Source organism: Falco punctatus (assembly GCF_963210335.1).
Source record: "Falco punctatus genome assembly, chromosome: 5".
Taxonomy (NCBI): domain Eukaryota; kingdom Metazoa; phylum Chordata; class Aves; order Falconiformes; family Falconidae; genus Falco; species Falco punctatus.
In genome coordinates this window covers 78,848,913-78,872,377 of record NC_137584.1, presented here as the reverse complement: position 1 = coordinate 78,872,377, position 23,465 = coordinate 78,848,913, and the positions used below count along the sequence as shown (strand labels likewise).

General features: G+C 45.9%; 1 long non-coding RNA gene across 1 annotated transcript; it reads right to left on the bottom strand.

Annotated features, from left to right (window-relative positions):
* Positions 1 to 1,448: 1,448 nt before the first annotated feature.
* LOC308064599 lies at positions 1,449 to 20,761 on the bottom strand. Its single transcript, XR_013928454.1, has 2 exons — positions 3,452 to 20,761; positions 1,449 to 3,353 (listed from the first exon to the last, which is right to left on the bottom strand). It is a non-coding gene; the product is annotated as an uncharacterized lncRNA (long non-coding RNA).
* Between the last annotated feature and the right edge of the window lie 2,704 nt (positions 20,762 to 23,465).

Genomic DNA, 23,465 nt, shown 5'->3' with positions numbered 1-23,465 from the left:
GTGGGGTGTATTATTCTTCTCTTGTTATGCATCTGTGTTCATAAACTGAGCATTCAGTATAGCAGAAACAGTGGGACAATGTAGGTGACACAAGAACATGGGTAGTACCAGCTATGAGGGGACATTCATGCCTTTTCTCTTTCTGGTAATGTGGTACTTTGTTCCCTCTGGCCTGTGGCATCTGGAGCAATGTGTTTCCCATGTGCTTCATGGAAGAAAAGTAAGTAAGGGAACGTCTCTTTTGGACCTATGGTCTCCAGAGACTTCAGGGTCTGGTTTGCCCCTGATCCATGTTACTGGAAGGCGATGTAATGTCTCAGTGGTTTTGCTTAGGGCAGAGAAGAAAAATGTGAGGCTCTGGAGAACTTTGGAGGTGGGTCAGAGGGAGCCTTGGTGGATCCTGAGGACTGCAGCAGAGTTAAATGTTGAGAGTAGGAACCTATTTCTCTCTGCAGGTCTAGACTCCCTTTACATCACATTTTGTAGCATGTTACCCAGAGGACGGTGGATCCAATGCCTTTGGCAAATGTTGCATTTACATTAATATTTTAGCAAATGAAAGAGAGAAAAACCTCCGTTGCACTGAATCACCAGGCTGGTGTAGCAACACAGTTTCCACATAAGTGACGTGATTCGTTTTGACTAAATGAAGCTACATTTCTAATTAGATTTGTTTTTTTCTGTACCTTGTCTTGCCTGGGCTTTTGGAGCAAAACTTTGCCATTTAGTGCTAAGGGTGACTTAATTCTGATGGAGAGATTCAGACTATGGCTCAGACTGTGCTCTCTTCACAAGACTCTGTTTTGGTTCATCATTTATGCATTTGACTTTGAAAAAAATATTTTTTTTTAATTTTTCAGAAATGAAGAAATGATGTAAAAAAACAGTAAAGCCAAAAAAGAATTAAAAAAAATGTGTCTGGATGAGAAGGCACAGCTTGTGTGTCTGCACTGAGAAGCAGTTTAAGGTTAGACATCTGCTTTGTAATAGGTTACGTCTGGACACAAAATGCCAGTTTTCACCAGTAAGCCTCAAGAAATGTGAAGAGCCAAAGCATAAATTTTTTAAGGTCTAGCATAAATCATGCATTTTATTTCCAGGTGCTTTTAGTCCTGAAAACAGATCTTCCGTCTCCTTTGGGAAAGAAACAAAACAAGACAAAACAAAACCCCAGAACATTCCTGTGGAGATTAAAAAAAAATAATAATCATAGTCTTTTATTTTAAAAAAAAAAAAAGTTATGGGAAAACCTGGCTATTTCTGATGAGCTCTGGCGCTGGCATTTCATAGCTCATTTTATCTAATGGACAGAAAATATTTCACCTTTGGAAGACTTCTCGGCTCTCAACTTCTTTTGAGTTACCTGTGAGCAAGTAGCCTTGTTTTTTATCCCAAAACAACAGCAGTGCACCACGACCTATGGTGTAAAATGAATTTTTTGCAGGCAGATGGAAAAGAGGGAGGTGAACCACCTTGGCCTGGCTTCCCAGCAGTGCTGACTTCCCCTCAGCAGCACCACTGTCCTCTCCTCAGCATCTCTGTTGCCTCAAGGAACTCCTGAACTGGCCTGTTCTATCCTTAATTTGCCACTAGCTGCTCCATCTATAGTAGTGAATAAAATGGGTGAGGAGCTGCCTTTGGCTCTGAGGCCGATTTGTGCAATTTATACTTATATTAATCCCTTTAATCCCCAAATCAGGATGGCTGCATCCAAATTGCCTGCTGGGCCTTGTGCTAACCTGTGAGTCCTGCCCGTGCGCTGCAAGTTGGCCCAGGTCTGGCCAGTGCCAAGGGGGATGCAAATAATATGGGTGTAGATGGCTGCATGGCACCTTCTTGTGTCCGTGTCCTCATTTCATTTAATTTACTAGCGTAGGCATAGGCAGTGAGTTCTGACAGGTCCAGAGGCAAGGAGAAAGCAGCAGGACTGCTCTGGGTGCCCACATATAATTCAAGGATTAGTTCTTATTACTGGGTAGTCTTTAAGCAGAGAGTTGGACCCAGGCCCCCCGCTTCCCCTTGAAGGACTTGCATGTCAGTCTAAGGCAGCAGCCGCATGGTTGAGTCTCCACCATTGGGCTTCTTCAGTGACCTGGCAAATCGAGTGTGACTCAGATCATCTCTTTTACCACCAGACAATGCAGGGAGGAAACTGCAACCCAGGTGGGAACGGGTGAGGAGAAATTCCCATGTCTTGATTTCTCCAGCCCCTTACAGTGAAAGGAAAGAAAGAGGTGATATGATGAGGAGCCATCTGCAGAATGAGCAGACACGGAGGAGAAGGGCAGGAGAACGCCCAGATGAGGTTTAGCTTAATCCCCAAAGGGTAAAGCTCCTACAGCTTGGGGCACTGGGAATACATGTAGCTGTGAAAGTGTTTAAATGAGTTAATCATGTCTAAGCTGCTTGTTTAGGATTCCAAATCTTTTCACTAAAAGGCAGATCAAGTTAATCCAAATCAATTTCTCAAATCCATTTTTATTCAGATTATCAAACTTTAGGGCACATTAACCATTCTCTAGCACATATGTGCAGGTTACATGGCAGCTCTCCCCTTGTTAAATCTTTTAAGCATGTGGATTGAGGCATAAAGCAGTGGTTGGATTAACTGGACATTTATCTCTCCTTCCATGCTCCCTCTTTTTTTGGGTTGATTTTGTGTCCAGTTAAGAGGACAGCATGGCACTGGATCTTTTGAAGATTTTTTTGGCAGAAGGGGGATGAATCACCTCCACTTAAAGGGGCTGTGTATCATGTAAATCCATAACCTCTTTCAAGCTTCATTTTTACAATCAGCAAATCCTGAGAGGCACATAATCCTGTTGAGCTGAGAACAGGCACTCACAGATTCACAGAGTCACAGCATGGCCAGGGTTGGAAGGCACCTCTGGAGATCATCTAGTCCAACCCCCTGCTAAAAGCAGGTTCACTGAGAGCTGGTTGCACAGAGTCTTATCCAGGTGGGTTTTGAATGTCTCCAGAGAAGGACACTGCACAGCCTCTCTGGGCAGCCTGTCCCAGAGCTCTGTCACCCTCAGAGGAAAGAAGTTCTTCCTCATATTCAGGTGGAGCTGCCTCTGCTGCAGTCTGTGCCCGTTGCCCCTTGTCCTGTCACTGGGCACCACTGAAAAGAGCCTGGCCCCGTTCCTTTGACAAGATATTTGTAGGCATTGAGAAGGTCCCCTCTAGTCTTCTCCAAGTTGAACAGGCTCAGCTCTCTCAGCCTTTCCTCATCAGGGAGATGCTCCAGTCCCCTCATCATCTCTGCAGCCCTCCACTGGACCCTCTCCAGCAGTTCCCTGTCTCTCATGAACTGGGAAGCCCAGCACTGGACCCAGGACTCCAGACCCAGCCTCACCAGGGCAGAGCAGAGGGGGAGGACATCTTCCCTCAACCTGCTGGCCACGCTTCTCCTCATGACCCCCACTGGCCTTGCTGGCCACCAGGGCACACTGCTGGCCCATGGGCAACTTGCTGCCCACCAGCACTCCCAGGTCCTTCCCTGCAGAGCTGCCCCCCAGCAGGTCAGCCCCAGGCTGTGCTGGTGCGTGGGGCTGTCCCTCCCCAGGGGCAGGACCCTGCACATGCCTGTGCTGAACCCCATGAGGTCCCTCCCCACCAGCTCTCCAGCCTGCCCAGGTCTGGCTGAAGGGCAGCGCAGCCTCTGGGGAATCAGCCGCTGCTCCCAGGCTGGTATCACCAGCGACCTTGCTGAGGGCACCCTCTGTCCCTCCGTCCCGGGCACTGATGGATAAGTTGAACAGGACCCGACCCATCACTGACCCCCGGGGAGCCCCGCTGGCTACCGGCCTCCAGCCAGCCTGTGCCGCTGGTCACAGCCCGCTGAGCTCTGCCATCAGCCAGTGCCCAGCCCGGGTCACTGCCCACCCATCGACCCCCCACTGCCTGCGCCTGCCCATGGGGGTGTCAGGGGAGACAGTGCCAAAAGCCTTGCTGAGGTCAAGGGAGACAACATCCCCCGCTCTCCCCTTGTCTACCCAGCCAGACACTCCAGCACAGAAGGCTATCAGGTTGGTCAGGCGTGGTTTCCCCTTGGTGAATCCATGCTGACTGCTCCTGATAACCTCCTTTTCCTCCACATGCTCAGAGATGACCTCCAGGATGAGCTGTTCCATCACCTCGCCAGGGATGGAGGTGAGGCTGACTGGCCCGTAGTTTCCTGGGTCCTCCTGCTTGGCCTTTTTGAAGGCTGAGGTGACACTGGCTTTCCTCCAGTCCTCAGGCACCCTGCTGTTCTCCATAACCTTTCAAAGCTGATTCAGAGGGACTTAGCAGTAACATCTGCCAGCTCCCTCAGCACTCACAGGTGCATCCCATTGAGGCCCATGGATGTGTGGGTGGCAAGTTTGCCTAAATGGTCTTTAACCGGGTCTTTCTTTCTCCAGACATCCTCTTTTGCTTCCAGGTCTGGGAAAACCAGGCTATTTTAGATCTGATTCTGGATGGCTATCTTCTGGAACAGGTAACATTTGCAAAAGCTTAACTTCATGACAAAAGGTCTTGCATAGCTGGAAAATATGTCTTATTGTTTTTTTGAGGTAAATTTCATATTGGTTAGGAGTTACTTTTTGGTTTCTCTTGATACTCAAGTCCTATAGACTAGGGGAGAAGCACTGATTTCCTCACTAGCTAGTATGCTTTAACCAACCTATTTAAAAGCTAATTTTCAGGTGTGCAAAATAATGCAATATGATTGTCCAAAGTTTCTGTTTCTAGGGTCTGAATTAATAAGTAATACATGTTAGAATAGAATGGACAAGAATTTCTAAGTTTGCTTTAATCTGAATTAAGTGATTGCCAATATATTAATGAACATGGTTGTTGCTGCTGTTTTGGGAACTGAATTATTCCCAGACACCAAACAAAGTGAATCGCAAACGTGCATGTCCTGAGATAAGCATCTGCAGAATGCCTAAATTAGCATTGCCATTATGGATTTAACCTGAAGAGATTTTTTTCAAGCCAGAAGGGACCACTAGATCATTCATTTGACTAACTGCGTAACACAGAGTGCAGAATTATGCTGAACGATTCCTGTCTTGACTCTTCAGGCCCTGGCTGAGACAAAGCAAGGGGAGGAGAAACAGAAAAGGGGAATATTTGCAATGGCTTGGATGAGAATAAAGAGAGGAAAACTTGAACAGCAGACACAAATGGAAGGTAAGGTTTCACATCAGCATCCAAAGGTCAGTCACCATATGTTTGTTTAAGGTCCAAGGTGCAGCAACTGACCTGCAAAACAGTGGGGAAAGTATTTCTGTCTGTGGCCATCAGTCACATTGTTCAGACAACTGTCTTCCCATCTTTGACTAACTGCCATGAAGCCAGTTCGTTTCCCATGAGCTGTCAAATGGGAGCAGTAAATCTGGATTATTTCTGGGATCAATTGACAGCCACATGCTGTAAGAGGGAAATCCTCTTAATTTCCCTTTCACTAAAGTTGCATAGTCCAGATAACTAGAAGTTAAAATTAAGGATGGGACTATACCAGGGAGTTCAGAGTAGGATCTGGGTTCCTCCAAAAAATGGGAATGTTTGGAGGCAGGGTGAGCCAGAGATGTAAGATGTGAACATATCAGGAAAAATATTCTGTAAACCTGCTTTGGAAAAATGTTCATTGACACTACCAAATGCTAGACTGGACACTTTCTTCTGGTTTCCCAGGATGTCCCTGCAAACATGTCTCGGAGATGCCCCAACACCTTTTCCTTGGGAGTTCCCCTCCTGCTCTGTTCATCCCTGCAGATCTTCACAGACAGCCGGGAACAGACGGGAACTTTTGTGTTATAGAAACCAGTCTGAGACCTTGTGGTCAAACCATTAAACTAAATCTTCAAACACTAGACCTCTCCTCTTCATCACTCATCTTACTCAATTATGCTTGATATTTAGTTGAAAACCACAAATAAAAAATGGAGATTAAAAAAAAAAAAAACCACCACCAAACAAATGACAAAGAAGGCAGAAAATAGACATTTTTTGCAGAGGCAGAAATTGGTTTCTTCTGACTGTTTTTCAGAAAATAATTGGAGACAGTTTCCTTACCCTCTCAGTGTGTAGGTGGTCCAAACGAGATCTAGCTGCTATTGGTGCCAAACTGGTATCCTGATTAGTTTTCTCCCTGCCTTGGCAAAGAAAGGGTCTGACAGCTATGGGGTGTGTGTGTGTGTGTCTGGCACAATGCTCCTGGGTCCTTATGCTATCCTGCTAGTGTGGTCTGAACAGGACCCTGTAGTGGGACACAATCTCCACCCAGTGAAACCAGCAACCTAAATAGCCAAGGCAGGCAGGAGAACTGGGGGACTATTGTTCCTGTCCTACAGATAGGGAAGGGAGACTCACAAGATGAATACAAAGGATCCAAATGACTGGAAGAATGCAGAAAGCTGGAGAGCCACATTCCCACTTGAAAACCAACACGTGATTGATTCCCCACTGGTGTGTGTGTAAATTCAGTCCCTAGGTGTTATAGAAAATAATGGGCTGAAGCCTACGGAGCCCTGGCTCGGTGCCCTAACTACAGGGTCACTGTCTGTCTTTTGGTTAAGACCCGCTTCTCTGGGTACAAGAATTTCATGCCACAGATTCTCAGACACAGGCATGCTGATACTTGGGTGCATATCAGCTTACACCTTCCAGCCCTGCTTGGCTTCAGCCTTTTATAATACTAAACCTCCTCAAGGTCCTTGCTTACAAGCAGGTCCCTTTTTCCCTCTGTGAGAAACTCCTGTTCAGTGTCTCATCCTCTGGATCTGCTGTCCTGCAACACTGAGTCTGTTAAATTTCAAAAGCCACCTAAGCAGTATCTCCCTGCTCTCCTGTTTATGCCTATGACAATTTATTAGGTTATGCTTCAAACATTGCAGATCCCAGTTGGGCTGCAAGGCATTGTACAAAATAGGAGCAAGGATGCTTCCTTGCTTTTAGGATTCTTTGTGATGTTTGGTGTGTCTCTTGTTTGGTTTATACTGATGAGCAAATATCCTGGTTCTTATATTTTGATGTAATTGTTTCCTGGACCAACCCCATATTTTAACTCCATAGTAGGAGAGTGGGTGGAAGCAGAGAAACTGATAAAATCTCCCTTTGCTGTTGTGGCGTTTCTGAGATATTTCCTTCAGCTTAAGGTGTGGGGTTTTTTTTAGTGTTGTGGCTGGGAACCCAGGTTTAGTGTTCTACCATCTGATATTGAAGAAGCCCTGGCTGGGGGCTGGCTTGATTAGAGACGGGAGGATGCCTCAGTGGAGGTTTCATTGAAGTTTATAGGTATGCCCAGCGTGCTGGGACCATTCATTTATGCAGACACACTAGCAGGGAACTCGCAACTCTGTGTAAAAATTATCTGCATTCAGCTTTGCGTTGAGATTCAGACAATCCTCCCCTGAGAGCTGGATAGCTTACGCCAGGATGGCTGCAAAGGATTCATCCTTCCCTGTGTTGACCCCCCTTTGCACAAGTATTTTGGCCGCCCATCCGGCAGTGCCCGAACATCCTTAGCATCACAAAATCCTGGCTTTTAGGGTAAAACAGCAGCAAATTCAGCACGTGAGACTGTGATGGTACAGAGGCAGCTTGGCTGAGGAGAACAGGGCAGAGAGCATGGGGTGGCAGACTTGTCGGCTGGCCTTGTCAGCTAGCCTCGGTCACAATGCTTTAGCGTGGGTTACTCCAAGCGAACTGCAGGGTGGAAGCCAAAATACATACAGTTTCTTAGGGTTGCCCTCAAATGTAGATGCATCACATGCTGGAAAACACCTGCCTTGGATACAGGCAACATGCATCCCCCAAATCTTGTACTGCCCATGCAAGCTCAAAGAGTCATGTCCTAATGTTCTTGCCATGTGGGAGAAAGGAGGACAGTGCATGCAAGCTGTCTCCAGACCTGGTGGCCTTCCCACGTGCTGCTTTTTTCAGAGCTGATAAAGGTTCACAGAGCTCTTTTGGGGGGAAGTAGAAGGGAGGGAGACGCAAGCGAGGCTGCCATATGGGAATATGTAATCTTAAACATGTGCACTCATCTAGTTAGTCACTGGAGAGCAGAAATGTCGTGCTCCTTGCGAGCTGGGGCAGAAGGGGCCCCATGTCTGAACTGGAAGCAGAGCCAGGGATCATAATGGAGTCCAGAAGACGAACTTCCGTGAATCAAAGGCACGCATGTTTATTTAGAGTACAGTCAGCAGCGGGGAAGCCGCCCCAACAAGCTCATAAACATATTTACAAGGATTTCACAGCAAGGTTTGTAAGAAACAATAAAGCAATCACTCAGCACCTCTGCTTAGGAGCTCTTTATAGCATGGAGTCTTACCCAGAATCACTAGATGCTGGATGGGTGACTCTTTAAAAGGCCTCTGGCTCAGCCTGCTTCATCGAGGTTTATTGCTTTTCTCTCCTAGAAGTTTTCCCAATTCCCCCTGCTCCTGTGAGGAGCTAATCTGTTCTTTAACCCACCCAGGACCAGCCTAACTCTGCCACGCTGTCTTCTCCAATGGGTGGATAAGCAGCCACCCCCTACATGCACCATCTTTGACATCCCACATTTCTGAAGATGTGTGGGCACCATGTCCTGTCTGGGTGCCAGCGCTTCTGTAACCAGCTGCTTTCCAAACACCAGCACCCACCAAGGAAGCCTGAGGACGCTGCAGCTGCCCTTCCAAAGCCTGTAAATTCAAGGCCTTTGGTGTATGTGTCGCTGCTTTACCAAGCATGCTATACCCACAGCATGTCACCTCCACCTCTGTGCCCAAAAAAAGAGCCAGCTTTGACCATTTTGGTCAGGTTTTCCAGTTCAGGGGATGCTTTCACTCTCCATTAATTATTTTTCTGTCTCTGGGAACAGGTCTCAAGGGCGAGGCCATGCCAGGTGCAGCTGCAGGGAAAGAAGCAGGCAGCAGAGCCATGTCTGCACTGGTGGGAGGCCCTGGTGAGAGGTTGGGGGGGGGGGGTGTGACACTTACAGTCCCCCCAGCATGACACTGAATCTGTGCGAGGCAGGTGATGCTCCTTCTTCCCACTAGCACAGGTTGGCAGCAAGGAACCCCCTAGAGAGGCTCAGGATTTCTTACGACTGAGTCATGGGGCCCCACATCTAACTTGTAGGCTCTTTGAAGCCTCTTTCAAAGCTTCCACCCTTCCCAAACCCTGCACTGGAAACCATCACCTACACTAGGTCTTATGGAGCCTGAAGAGATCCTCAGGTCTGAGGAGAAGAGTAGCTGAATGAGAAGAGGAGATGGCAGCCGTGCTCCTTCACAGCTGTAGGTCTGTTTGAAAGTTTTCGAGTGATGACAGGTTTGTAAATTTGCAAGGGAATTGCAGAGCTGCCCCCACTGCAGCAGCTGTGGTTGCCACCCCATGTGCTTCCTGGTGTTCTTCAAAGAGGGGGACCAGTGATGTCCTTTGAAACACTGCGGGGAAAAAACAAAACAGGATTGAGTGTTATGGATACAAATAGAACCAGGAGGAGTGAATTAAAGCAGGGCAGTGGCGTGGAGGAAGGAAAGAAGAAGGAAGTGGGAGAACTCCCTGTCTCCATCCACCCCTGAGCTGCTGGCCACCAAAGCACATACTGTGCTGCCCTCTTGGCTGGGCCAGCACCCTCTGCTACAGCACGGAGGCTGGTGTATGGTGCTTCTCCCTCCGATAAGGCACGTGAGCTGAAAGGAACTGGGGTATTTTTAGCAAAGAGCGCAAATGTGTATGGGAAGGGTCGTGACATGAGTTGGCCTGTGAAACAGCAGCTGTTTCTCAAGACCTCGTGTAGGAGGGCTGCTGGTCTGGAGGAGGAATGTTGCCAGGCTCTGGTGTGGATGAACCCCTGGGAAGGGGTTGGTCTCTCTGCTGTCTTTGAGGACAAGTGTTCAGGATAAAAACAAACCGAAGGGTTTTAGTGGTCCAAAGCAAAAGGCAAGCTGGGCCCGTTGCACTTGGGATATCCTCCTTTACTGAAACAATTCACTCCACCACTTTATTTCATCTGCTTTCTGAAGTGTCCAGCTAGTAGCGTAACCTTCCTAGACCTTTAGAAAAGGTCTGTGTGTGAAGAAGAAGGTATTTTGGCCAAACTTGTTATTCTGATTGCAAGTTGGGGAATCACTGGGAGTTACTGGGTGAGTGCCTGCTTTCCCATGCTGGTTGGTGCTGCTCTTTTCTCTTTGGAGAAGAACATGGTGGTGGCAATGCTTGCACGTAAGACTGGGAGCAGGACAGAGCATGAGAGGTTGAGTGCAGCATGGAGGGTCCAGGTGGTCTCTTAGGCAAGACCAGTCTTGGCTTTCTAAGTCATGACGCTGCCGGGGGTTTGGATTCAAGCTCCAGGTAGTCTCCTCCAGAGCACATGTTTCCTGTAGCATCAGCATGTGCTGTACTGGAGCCTAACCATGAGCCATCCCACAAGCAGCAAGGCCTGTGGACAAGTTGGGGACTGAGGGCAGGCTGAGCCCTTCTTTGTCTAAAGGCAACTCAATGTGTCTGTTGTGGTTTAACCCCAGCCAGCAGCTCAGTACCAGGCACGCCCTGCTCTCCGTCTCCCATGTTGGGCTGGGGAGGAGAACGGGAAAAAGGTAAAACTCATGGGCTGAGATAAGAACAACTTATAATTGAAATAAAGTATAATTAAAAAAATAAAAATAATAGCAACAACATAAACTGCAATGAAAAGGAAAGAGAAATTAATTAAACCCAAGGGAAAAAAAACCCACAACTGATGCCCAATACAGTTGCCCATCATCTGCTGAGCGATGCCCAGCCAGTCCCCGAGCAGCGATCAGCCCCTCCCGCCCAGCTCCCCCAGTTTATATACTGACCGTGACGGTCTGTCTATGGAATATCCCTTTGGCCAGCTCGGGGCAGCTGTCCTGGCTCTGCTCCCTCTCGGCTCCTTGTGCCCCCCCTCGCTGGCAGAGCGTGGGGAACTGGAAAGCCCTTGGCTTAGGGTGAGCACGACTGAGCAACAACTGAGCCATCCCTGTGTTATCAGCGTGGTTCTCATACTCAGTCCAAAACACAGCGCTGGGCCAGCTACTGGGGAGAAAGTTAACTCTGTCCCAGCCGGCACCAGGACAGTGTGAGAGGCCATTATGAGTGTATCTGCTGTCTTGTTACCCTTGGTGACATGAGGTCACTTATAACCCTCAACTGCTAATCCACAACCTCTGTAGTTTTAAAGCAACTTGGTAGCAGGTTGTGGATGGACAGGGTCTGATGTCCTGTGACTCTCCAGCTGTGCAACTGCAGCTCTTCAGGGCTTGGCAGGCCTGACACCATCGTACAAAGCTACCAAGCATTATCCCAGTTGAACAGTAACCTTTAGAGCCCTTATCTCATAGCAGGCCAGTGGGCCACCTGTCTGGGATGGCCAGAGTAGCAGCAACCTTTGGTTTTCAAACAGCTGGTGGCTCTTGTGCTTCGTGTGTTTTTGTGCTGTGTGAAATACTTGAGGGCTTTTTCATGCTGCGTTTTATGGCTGTTAGCTGCCTGCTAACATGCCTGCAGTCATGTATGGAAAAGTTTGGGGAATGCAAAAAAAAAAAAAAAAAAAGCACTATTTTCAAGTTGTATCTTGGCTTCAGGGTTTGAGGACATCTGTGAGAATGGGTGTCTGCGTATGTGGTTCCTGGTTTCTAAGTGTCTAAGCCACCTGAACAAACTCGTAGTAAATCGTTAGTAAAATCCTATTGGAACCACATCTCTTTTCCCTGCTCGTTGCAGGGCTAGATGACCTTTAAAGATTCCTTCCAACCCAAACTATTCTTTGATTCTATGAATTCAGATGCCCTTAAATAGGCTAAATGTGCCAGGAATTCTAGAGATGGATATTGATTACAAACAACTGTCTTACCTGTCACATGAATGAATGCTCTTCAGGAAGGCAATTTGTTGTTAAATCCTGAAGCTGTCTTGAAGGATTACCAGTGTTAAGAAATGGTACAATCATTTGGAAGAATGTCCTGAAATTCAGTTATCTTTTTTTAAAATGTTGCTTTTAGTTTGGATTATTACTGATGTGTTTGATTTGGGAGTTTTGCTTCCATTTTCCTGCCAGTGTATGTTTTCCTGCATATTTTTTCATTGATTGGGTGCCAGTGAAGTGAGGAGTAAAGAAAACCAAACCCAGTATGAAATGTTTCTGTGTTACTGATGTGAAGTGTATCAGAGAGTATTAGCTTCAAAGCTGTTCAAAGTGAAATAACTTGGGTAATTTCTATTCCATTATGAAATTTAGAGCATTGTATTTTAAGCCCAGAAAGGACTAAAAAAAAAAAAAAAAGGAAATTGTAAGATATTTTGCTGGAGAAAAATGTCAGCTGCTCCACTGTCTGCTGAGGATTCAGCTCAGTTCTGAAAGCAGCAGCATCTTCTATTGAATGTCCCCAGTCAAGGATTTACTTGGAAGCTGCCCATGTCTCCTTTAGCATTTGAGAGCTGCTAAGAAGACAGTTTTGTAGATGCTGTTGAACTGGAGATTTGCATCTTGCAATCATTTTTTAAAAGTTCCTTTTCTCACTCTGAGAACACTTGCAAATATTTTAGGAGCAAGAAGACATTTGGCCAAGCAGCCAAAACACATGGCTGCGTGAAGGCTGTGACCCCTCAGGTAGCAGCTCATTCGCTCCAGGGCTGTATGAACTGTGATTTAAATGAAAAAAATGACAGCTTGCTTCCCGAGGTCTGCTGAGGCACTGCTACGTTTTCTCTCCTCCCTTGGAATGAGAGCGTAAGTGAGACAAAGGTGAGAAAATACAGCACCTCCCTGTGTGGCTCTTCTGCAGAGGAAAAGAATCTTTGTTGCCTAAATTCAGTTTAATCTGCACTCCGTCCCTTGGTCCCAGGCTTTGCTCTGTATCAGCCAACTGTAAAACACGAAAGAGCAGGGAAATAAGTTATTTTTGGCTTTTGAATTGCATAATCTTTTAGGCAAGGTGTTTAGCAGATGATGGCGCAAAAAGGGAAAGCGGCAGGGCTGGCTCCGTAGCTCATTGCCGCTGTGGAGCTGAATGCGCTGAGGTCTGGGGCGGAGTGGTGTTAATGGGCTGTAGCACATAGGAAGTGAGCAGGATGAGTGATAAGGTCTGGATCTGGGGTTTGACAATTCCCTCAGGTGCCTGAAAGATCCAGCTTTTCTGCGTGAACTGTTAAAGGGTCTACTGCAGAAGACAGACTGCACGATGAATAAAACCATCTGTTTCTGGCTCTTGCCACAGCAAATTCAATATTAAGGAGCCACAGGGCTTCCAGCTGGGTCTAAGACACCCTCTTTGCTAACGTGTACCACATGCAGTAGCCATATCTAACCGGCTTCTTCTGGCAGCCTGTTCGGTGGCTTTGGGGACATACCAGAGAAGGAGGACTGTAATGTGCTCCACCCATGGGTGACAGGCTACCAAATAGGACCAGTATGCTGTGCAAGCCTTGGAGAAATTATGGGTTGTGTGACCATGCCCACACTCAACAGATTCTCTGGATAATGTATTTCATGGCTGGGGCTCTTCTTGCTTATTCTATCACAAGAGGGAGCCCCTGGTACGTTGACTGCTCATGGTCAAGGAAACAAGGTACTACCTGGGACATCAATCCATTTCCACGTTTGACTGTCAGGGCTAGAAAGATGGGAAAGTGCCATCTCTCTCTGTTTCCCAGTATGCCGTGTCAGGCTAGTCATGAGCAACTGTGTTTTGCCTCCTTTATTTAAAAAAAATAAGGAAAAAAGAGGGAATTGGCCCAAGATGTCTAACTTTTTGGCTGTAGGAGACAGCACACCTGTTAGCATGGCTTTGACCATGCACCAATGTGGTTTCTTCCACTCACTGATGACCTTGTCTGGTCTCCACTGGTGGCACCACTAGGGCCTGTGCAACCCCCAAGAGCTTTTACACGTTTCATGTTTGCACGTGTGCTGTATCAGCACTTTCTGCCTCCACATTGCCGACTTTGCCATCCTTCTCCAGCGGTTGCTTGGGAGACACATCCAAATAGCAAATCCTCCAGTGCTGCTGCTCGCAGAAATGTGCTGTGCCCTGTGTGAGAGAGAGCTACTGACCAGCTTGCAGAATACCAGCCAATCGAGAGAAAAGTCTGCTTTCAAATGCGTAAACGTAGATTATCCGCAGTCCAGGGGGAATAAATAGCTGTTGGTCTGTGTTGTGCGTCATGACAACACCCCTGAGAAGCCATCCTCTGGACACCCAGAGGTCCAAAGCATGGAAACTGCTGCTGCCGTGAAACGATGCCAAGCAGATTAGGAAAACATTAGAAAATGTCAAAATCCAGTGCTTAAAGGCAGGCACTGACACCCATATGCAGGCATCTAAATGAATGTGATTTCACAGCAAAAGGTACTGAGCACCCAAAGTGGCCATAAAAGATGAGGCTACAAAACTGATGTGCAGCTTCAAACAGACCCAATAAACCTGCTTGATCATGCTCTTATCTGCTAAATCACAGCTTCTATTACAAAAGAATTATTGTGCCTCTGCCTAATTCATGTTAATCAACACAGCAAATTACTCAGTTCCCCCAGGTCTTATTAAGAGCTAACAGCAATTTTCAGCAAGTTACCAGATTGCAAAGGCTGTGACTTTGACAGGACATGTGAGAAACCATTTCCTAGCTTATCTAGAATAACATCCATGATTTTAGTTATTAAATTTTGTGTTGCATTAGTTCAGTAGTTTAACAATAAACAAAATCCCCTATTTGGTGATCCAGGCTGGGCACTGAGAAGTGGGTAAGGTTGAAAATGTGTGAACTCTAGTTAAATGTGCGCATCTTCCAGCCCGCCCTGGGCTTCTTACTAACTCATTGACTTAAGAAAGCCAGTCATTCATGGTGGGTTTTAGATTCAGCAAGAATTACTAACTACAATTCTAAAGCAATGCATTAAAACAGGTATCTTTAGGGACAGCTAATGGCTCGGTGAGCTCTTATTTTCCTGGAAAGCAGGATTTTCCCACTCCACCTTTTTTTTTTCTGCTCAGCTGCTTTGAATTAAAGCCAACTCTTCAAGGGCCCGTTTTTTCTCTCCTTTGTACCAGTGTAAATCAAAAGCTAACCATGTTAATGTCACTGGTGTAAAACTGGAGGAAATGAGAGAAGAATTTGCCTGGGTAAAATCTGATTTGCTCTTTGCTCTCTATCTTTCCAAGTTGCAATCTAGACTAAAAATATTCACCCATGGATACAAATGAGAAACTGACACAGCATACCAGCTGTCCAGGGGGAGGAAAAGTCAGGATTTTTTCCTGAACCCCCAGTCTTGCCGTAAGCAAACAAAAGTGGGCTGAGGCACTTCACCAGTTTCATGCTAAGAAAACACAACAAGAAAGCCATGTAATACCTGCTGATACCATCCAAGGCATCTGGTATAAGTCAGGCTTTGGAGTTCAGCTGAAACCCTGGCCCTCCAGGGTTAATGTATGTTTATACAAGCACCACAAGCTGTCATTTCAGTTCTCTTCCATCCATATTTGCCATGGCCCACATGTACAATAAAGCTCTTTTCAGAGATGGTATAATGTAGTGCTGCGCAAAAAAAATGGGGTGAAAGTTTTCTTTTCATCCTGCCAATGGGAAATGTGTCTTATGTGCTTCAGCAAATTACTGCTTTGAGGCAGAAAAAGCTCTTTGTAATACTTTGGTGCTAAAACAGGTACCCAGTCATCTATCCAATGGGGTCTAACATAGCTGTATCCTCTGGAGAGAGCTGGATGCCTTTGAACTTGCTTTCCCAGCAGTGCTGCTGTATTGAGGTGTGCTTTCAGAGGCCATTTGTCTCTAAGGAGGTCTGCTACAGCTGCAGTACACATTTTATGGGTTCTGCAGCAAGAAATAGTCCCTCAGAAAATACAGTAGCTACATTTAGGTGCATATTTTGCTAGCCTGTCTATTCCTCTGGCAATGCAGACAAATGTGAATGCTTTGGTTATAATGCGGCACGCTTGGTGCATCTTTTTCCTTATGAAAGCATAAGGGAGCATGGCTGCAAGGAGTCACGTTTTCAGACAGGGTTTTGGGCAAGCTGGAGAGGGGAGGATGACCAGCATAAAGAGTTTACTGCCTTCTATGAGGTTCAATGCAGGGGATGCTTGAGGTGGCGTACCCATATCTAACACCAAGTCTCTGCCGGACAAAGCAGTGCACCTGAACTAGTCATCCCAGTGACCAAAAACGCACTGGGAAAAACCAGCTTGGACCCAAGCACTTTCAAGCCCTGGGTCACCCAATCTGTTTAAGATGTGTCTGCTTCACCAAAAGGCAAATTGCCTGCAAAGGAGTTATTCTTTGTTCAGGCATCTTCAGGCATCGTAGCTGGGCTGAAGTGCCCTTGCCTTTGCTCTCCAGCCTGACCTCACACCACACATGGTGAATACAGCCAGAGAGAGTGTGATGGTATTTGCCAGAGCAAAGTTAAGCCCTGAAAATATATTGAGGGGGTTCACAGCACAATGAAGAAAAAAAAATAATATCAGAGGGGGTTGGGTAAATAAATACCTGACTTGGAAGAAAAAGAGACTGAAAGAAGTGAAAATGGCCTTTAAAGTCTCCAGGGTTGGAGTTGTTTTAGCTGTCATGATCTAAGTACATGACTGGGACAGTTTGTGGACAGAGATCTTAACTCTCCCCATAAGCCTTGTCTCACTCAAAATTTGCAGCACTTAATATTCCCGTCAGCAAACCAGCTCTGCTCTGTCATTACTGGGTCACAATGTGGGAAAGAAAATCCTTTCATCTTGCTACGGCTCAACTTGATTTCCTGAGTTTTCAGTGGATTATTGAAGCAACCAATTGTGCAGGTTTAACGATTTCTACTTTCCCCTACACAGCACCAGTTAAATAAGAACTGACTTGCTACTGAGTATAGTTACTGGATAACTTGAGCTTCTCTTTGTCCCACAATGTCCCACAGCAGAATGTATTTCTCAGGGATGGAGAACGGGGTGTCTGTTTCCTTTGAAACTGCACTTTCTTAACCCAGCCTAGATTCAGGAGTGCAGGTTGTTTAAGCTTTAGTTTCCACATACTGGTTCTTATTATGACCTTCTTAAGAGCTCCAGAAGCTTGTCAGTGTTTTCTGCTATTTTCTCATAAATGTGTTTGTACTCTCAAACTCTTTACACAGAATAAATTCTTAAAGGCTTCACAGTGAAAGGTGTTTTCCCCATCCCTTGAATCTGAGGATCTTTTCTGTGCTTACTGCCATTGCTTTTTCAACATGATTTTAAAAACAAGCTGTGTCAGGACTGTATGCAGTGCTCTATTCATGGTGTCCAGATATTTCTGCTTTAATACTTGCCCATCAGATGAAGATATCTCCACTCTGCTGTTCAGAGCTCTCTTGAGGTTTACAAGACCGTATAATTAAGCATCGTAAGACTTCTATGAAACCAATCCATGTTAAAAGCCTTGTTTTCATGTGGGTAAAAAGAAATGCGGGTGAGTAAATGATCTGCCAAGGCAGCAGAGACCAGACCAGTGCCTAGCGGTCCCCTCCTCTATGGGTTAGAAAGCGGGGTTGCCCACATGCCCTTTTGCTTTGAACCCCAGCCAAGTGACTAACGTTCAGTTCAGGAATGATCAATTTGATTGCTTTCCCATGTAAATAAAGTCTTCATATTGCCATTGGGTGACAAGCAATTTCCTCCTACTCCCCCACTTATAATAGATGAGAAACATTGCAGATGATGTGGCTTCAGAAGGACATTGAAAACAGCAATTCATGCATTTCCCAGGGGAGGAAAAAAAGCCAACAACAAACAGACGACTAGGGAAGACTGTGCCTCCCTGTTAAAACTGCAGCTGCAGGTTGCCAGTGCAGTGCTACACTTAGAGATCCTTTCTTGGAAACGTATCTTTATTTGTATTGCCCCTTGACACCTACAGAAGGAAGTGAGAGGAGAAAATGCAGTGGCAAAGTGCACCCCTTAGTGGGAATTGTTGCAATCTCCATCCCAGCTCTGTCCAAGGGACAGTTTCTCCTGCTGTCTGCGCACAGCTGTGCTCCCTCCTGCTCACTGTGACACCCAGACCCAACAAGCTGCAGACCTCAGGCCTGACTCTCTGTCATCCCCTCTGGGTGCAGTAACATGTCAAAGCAGCACACGTCTGCACAGGAATTAATGTGGGGATCCAAGTGTGAAGCCCGTGGGTCTCACTGGAGTTACTCTTCAGGTCAGCAAAGAAAGCCTCATATGCTGAAAGTGGACTCTGATCCATACCTGAACCATCTCCAAGCCAGGATTAGTTTGGCTCAGAATTTATCTTTTTCATGACTAAAATGAACGTACCCCTCCCGCGGGCTGGGATTACAATGTCCTTCAGGGTTTACCCCAACAAAATGATGCTGTTCATTTTTGTCTGTATTTTGCCTGTGCTGTGCCTAGGACTTAAGAGCAAGTAGATGCCATTTAGCTGCTTTGGAACTTTTAGATATTGTTCAGCTCACCTAACTTCGGGTGTCAACCATCTAGACACACCATCTCAACTGCTTAGCTGGGGCTCCCTCTCCAGTCCCTGGAGAGAAACAGTGGTGGCAGCACTGCCCTGTTTCACATACCTAGTTCAGGCCAGGGGGAATGACCTCTCCTTCCTTCCTTTGGCTAGAAAACCTCTCCGATTAGTTCAGACTGCATTATCTACAGATAAATCCTGCTGCCTGGGTGTCAAAGGTCTGTTTAATGCTCTCATATAATTTGTTTTATATTCCACCAAGAGGGGCCACACTGGGCAATAAAGAAAGGGTGGTGAGAAAGTGAAATCCGTCGAAAGAAGATGGGAAGAGATCGAAGATCTTACAACAAAGGCATTCATTTGCCCCAGATTGCACTCATTAAAAAAAAAAAAAAAAAAAAAAAATGTTTCCTACCCACATACTGTCTCTCGGCCATAAGGCAACACAGCCTGTGCCAGAGCTGGCACGGAGGTCTACCTGCAGCTGGGCGAATCCCACCCCTCCAAAGCCTCGACTTTAGGAGGTGATAATTAATCCAGGGAAAGCCCATGGCACCATCTAGAGGGAGGAAGAAGATACTGTAGCTTCTGGGTTGTGGTGCTTCCTTTCCTTCGGTGAGTACTATCACCTGGAAGATCAGATGGACATGGAGACAGGCTGGAGGAGAATCGGAGGAGATGCTTTTTGAGGAGTAAAAGGGGAAAAGGAAACTGTGAGAGGAATAAAATAGATCCAATTACTTTCTCTGTGGCCGCCTACGATCAATAGTGCAAGTTCAAGGATTAGATTTGAAACAATCTGTCTGGAGATGATGGAAATGTCTCAGACAAGAAAGTGTTCATGAAAGTCACCCTCTGAAGATGTGTCAACTTCTTGAAAAGTCTGAAGTCTTTGTTTTTTCCGGCTCTTTTACCTCCAAAAACGTGCTGAAAGACCAATGATTTCCTCCAGCAATCCTTCCCACCTCCCCTTTGGTGACATCCATACCCCGTTGTGGACCATTCCCTGACTTGTATGCTCTTCAGGGTATGAAACAGATTTCCACATTTTTAAGAAGCTCTTCAGAAGTGTTTTAATTCATTATGGTGAGCAAAAGACAAAATTAGATGTTTGGAATTCTATAGTAAAAAAGCCAGTAACATTATAAAGATCAGATGATATCTTGTGGTTATGTTGAGTTTCCAAATGAGTAACAGTCATCTGAGCTTGGCTGCTTCTCCGAGTTTGTGCATCTCAGGATAAAGGTTGTTACTGACTTATCCATCGGATAATATGCTGTGACATCGGTCATCCTCACAGCCCTGCTTTGCTTGGCTATTGCACTTCAGATGGCTGTGGGGTGCTGGGCAGCCCTGTGTAGGCTTTGTCTGCAGCTTCCCCCATGGCAGTGCCCCTGCTCTGCCGTGCCCTTTCAGGAGGACCCAGCATGGGCACCAGTTAGCCAGGAGAAGCACAGATCAGGGAGGATGGAGCCGTGCGTAGGTAAGCTCAGAACACTTCAGCCCCCATCCATGGCCAAAGTGAACCTTCCCCTGGCAAGATTCACTTTGCCAAGAGCTTCTCAGCAGAACCATATTGGTGAAGCTGGCATCTCCCATCCTTGTGATGCCCAAGAGATAGCACAAAGGGCTGGGGCAGAGGGCAGAGCACTGTGTGCCTACTTGGCTCCATCTCCGCGTGCCTGCCCAGCTCCATGCGGGTGTAGTGGAGATGAGAAAGCTCACAGGTTCTACCTGTGAATAAACCTGCACCCCCTAATGCTGACCAAGCTCATGGAATGGAGAAATCACCCTCATCACAGGAGGGTGAGGAGGCTGATGAAGCTCAGAGAGGGTGGTAGCAGTTCTAGGGGTCTTCCCCGCATCACAGGGGACAAGGCCACATCTTTGTGGTGGTACCCCAGTACTTTCCAGTTACTCTAGCATTACGCGTGATGGAGCCCTTCTTTCCTGGGGACGGCTGAGCAACTGCCTACCAGTGGGAAGCAGTGAATTAATTCCTTGTGTTGCTTTGCCTGTGTACATGGCTTTTGCTTTAAATATCATTACCTGGTAACTTTCAGCCTCAGTATGCTTTCTGCTGGTGGTGGCCTCCAAAAACTCTGGCCGAGTACAGCAGTACCACAGACACAGTCCCCCCGCCTCGAGACATCTTCCAGTGAATTAAAAGGAGCAGGGAAATTGGTGGGATCTGGAGGATCCTCCCTCGCTGTACATTTATCTTCGCCTACATCTATGTGGTGGTGAAAACACTGATGTGGTGAGACGGTATCACCACACGATGGCATGCTCTCTCTTCAGGAGGCACTGGACATCTCCCCCTGGTCCAGCAGCCCAGAGCATTTATTTGCCTCTTGAAAAGCAAGCATGAACTTTAGAAAGACGTAGGGGTCTGCTATCCCAGTCGGAACTCCAGCTCCATTTACACAGGGCTTCAGCGGATTTAAAGAGACTCCAGTTCTACCTGGAAGAACATACTGAAGATCACAGAAGTACTGCTGAGCCGACACGAAACCTTCAGGTGGATGTGTGCAGTCAGATCTTTCTAGCACCTACTAGTCAACGATATGTTAAACATTAGGAGAATTACGAATACACTCATCACAATCCCACATTTCTTTCGGTGTCATTCTCCTGTAGTCCTGCTCCTGCTAATGCAGGCAAATATTATATAGTCCTTTGCACAAAGGGGTTTTGGCTCGTTTGGTCCCACTGTGTTGTTTGTGTTAAATGAAAAGACCGAGGGGCTGAAGCAAAAGCTGCCGAAGGGTGTTGTCAAAGTTTTAATGCTGGAAATAGTACTGATCTTTGAGATCTTTCTCCTGGGTGGGAAGATGATTTAGTGATAATTGTATCTATCACTTTCTTTTGAGATGCTGCAGTAACTTAATTCTATGTGCTCAGGACTAGACCTGGCATTTTTTAATGAGAAAATGCAGTTTCATCAATATATAAAAACTTTTCATAGGAACACGTCGGTTTAATTAGGTTATATTCAGAAAAAGCATACCAAAGCCCGTGTTCTCAATTCCAGCTATTATTGACAATGTTCTTGGAATGGAACCCTGTGATTTTTTTATATTCCCAAATGGCTGGTTTCTAAATAGCTTTCATTTAACAGTTAAGTTATAAATTTTAACAGTAGCCTCTATTTCCCTTTATGGATAGGCTGGAATAGGAAAAAAAAAAAAAAAAAAAGAAGTGATTTTAAAGGATTTGATTCCCAAGTAAAAAAGAGGGAAATAGATCTTTTCTTTTGCAGGAGAGGAAAACCTGTGGTTTTGAAGGCAGTTTTCATTCTGAAAATGAAACTGTAATGACAAGCACTTTGTGAAGATGTGTTAGAGGGCCTGAGAAAGCAAATCACTCTGCTGTCCTGAACTCGACAGCAGCAGAATGAAACACAGCAAGTTTCAAGACTTTGACCATGCACCACTTCTTACTGCAAGCAAAGGCAGCCTCGGCAGATCTGGAAAGTTGGAAAAGCCTTGTTTTTCCAACTGATGTTTAACCAGAGTTGTTCTTAGTTTTGTTAGGAAGTTTCTGATTCTTTTCTCCTTTCACTGTGCACTAGCCATGATCTTGAATCCAAGTCCAGCCAGCCATCATCACATTCCTCCTTGCACTCTTTCCAAGTTTCATCACATGAAAAAAATATTGTAAAAATCTGTGCATTTGCTGACTCTCCAGAGAAGATAACTTGGAAGAAATTGCCTACAGATTAATACACTGAAAGAAGCAATTAAAAGGCAGTTCAGCACCACCGCAGAACTTCTCCCAAGTGTAATTCTTCCTGCATAAAAAGCCTATGATGAATGGATTGCAGAAATGTCGTCATATTATACTACTGTGTAATAACAACAGGTTCAATAGTCATCTGCAGAGTGTTTTAGGTGATGCAGATCTTGCATTGGAACAAGTATAAAGTAGGTAACACATAAGATTCCATTTCGTCCCTATTTTTCATGATTCTGTGGATTTGCACAAGTTTAAAATGTAAGAATAACCATTCTGGGCCAAGCCAAATATCAGCCATAGCTAGTAAATTAGAGTGGAGACTGTTCTTTTGCACTCATATGGCTAACCCTTCTAACTCCCTGCTTTCCAAAAGCAGTGGCCGTGTCCAGACTTTGCAATGTCAGGAATGGTCCCTGGTCTGTGCTAATCCATGCACGATATGGTCCCTGGTCTGTGCTAATCCATGCACAATAGAAACACATCTTGTCTCTAGCAGGGATAAATAGTAAATGCTTAGGCAGGGCAAATACAAAGAGAGGAAATATGGAGAGTATTTCCCCTGTTGAACTCACCCAAGGTCTGGTAATCTGTGATTTAGTGATTTAAGGACATGATGGATGTGTTTTTAAGTTTTGGTTTTATTTCTCATTAACCTACTCTGATTTGAATGCTAATAAATTAAACTAATTTCCCCAAGACAAGTCTGTTTTGCCCATGATGGCAGCTGCTGAGTCATATCCCTGCTCATATCTTACTGCATGAACTCCTTACGTTTCCTCTCCCCTGCCCAGCTGAGGAGGGCAGTGACAGAGCAGCTGTGGTGGGCACCTGGTGTCCAGCCAGGGTCAGTCCACCACATACCTGCTTCAACTTTATGAGCCCTAAAGAAACTTGCAGCCACTGGAAATAGTATAATTAAATGCTGAGTCTTTAATCATGAACTTTTTTTGCCATGACTGAAAGTTTTATTTTCCTATTCACTGAGACGTATTGGCTGGGTGTCGCTTTTGCCACTCTTCCTTCTAAAATCTCTGGCCACAGCTGTGTCTGATATAATCCAGATGTTTTCCTTGGCAGAATTGCTGTCCAGACTTCCATCATATCTTGTAATGATTACTATTTTATGCTTGTTCAGGAAATCCTAGCCCAACTACACCATTCAGTTCTATTCAGTGAGCTGCTGCAGACATGTTTTTTCCCCAGACTATGGTTTCTGTTACAACACTTCATTTCTCTTTGAGTTCCTCTTCTAAGTCCAGGCCTTT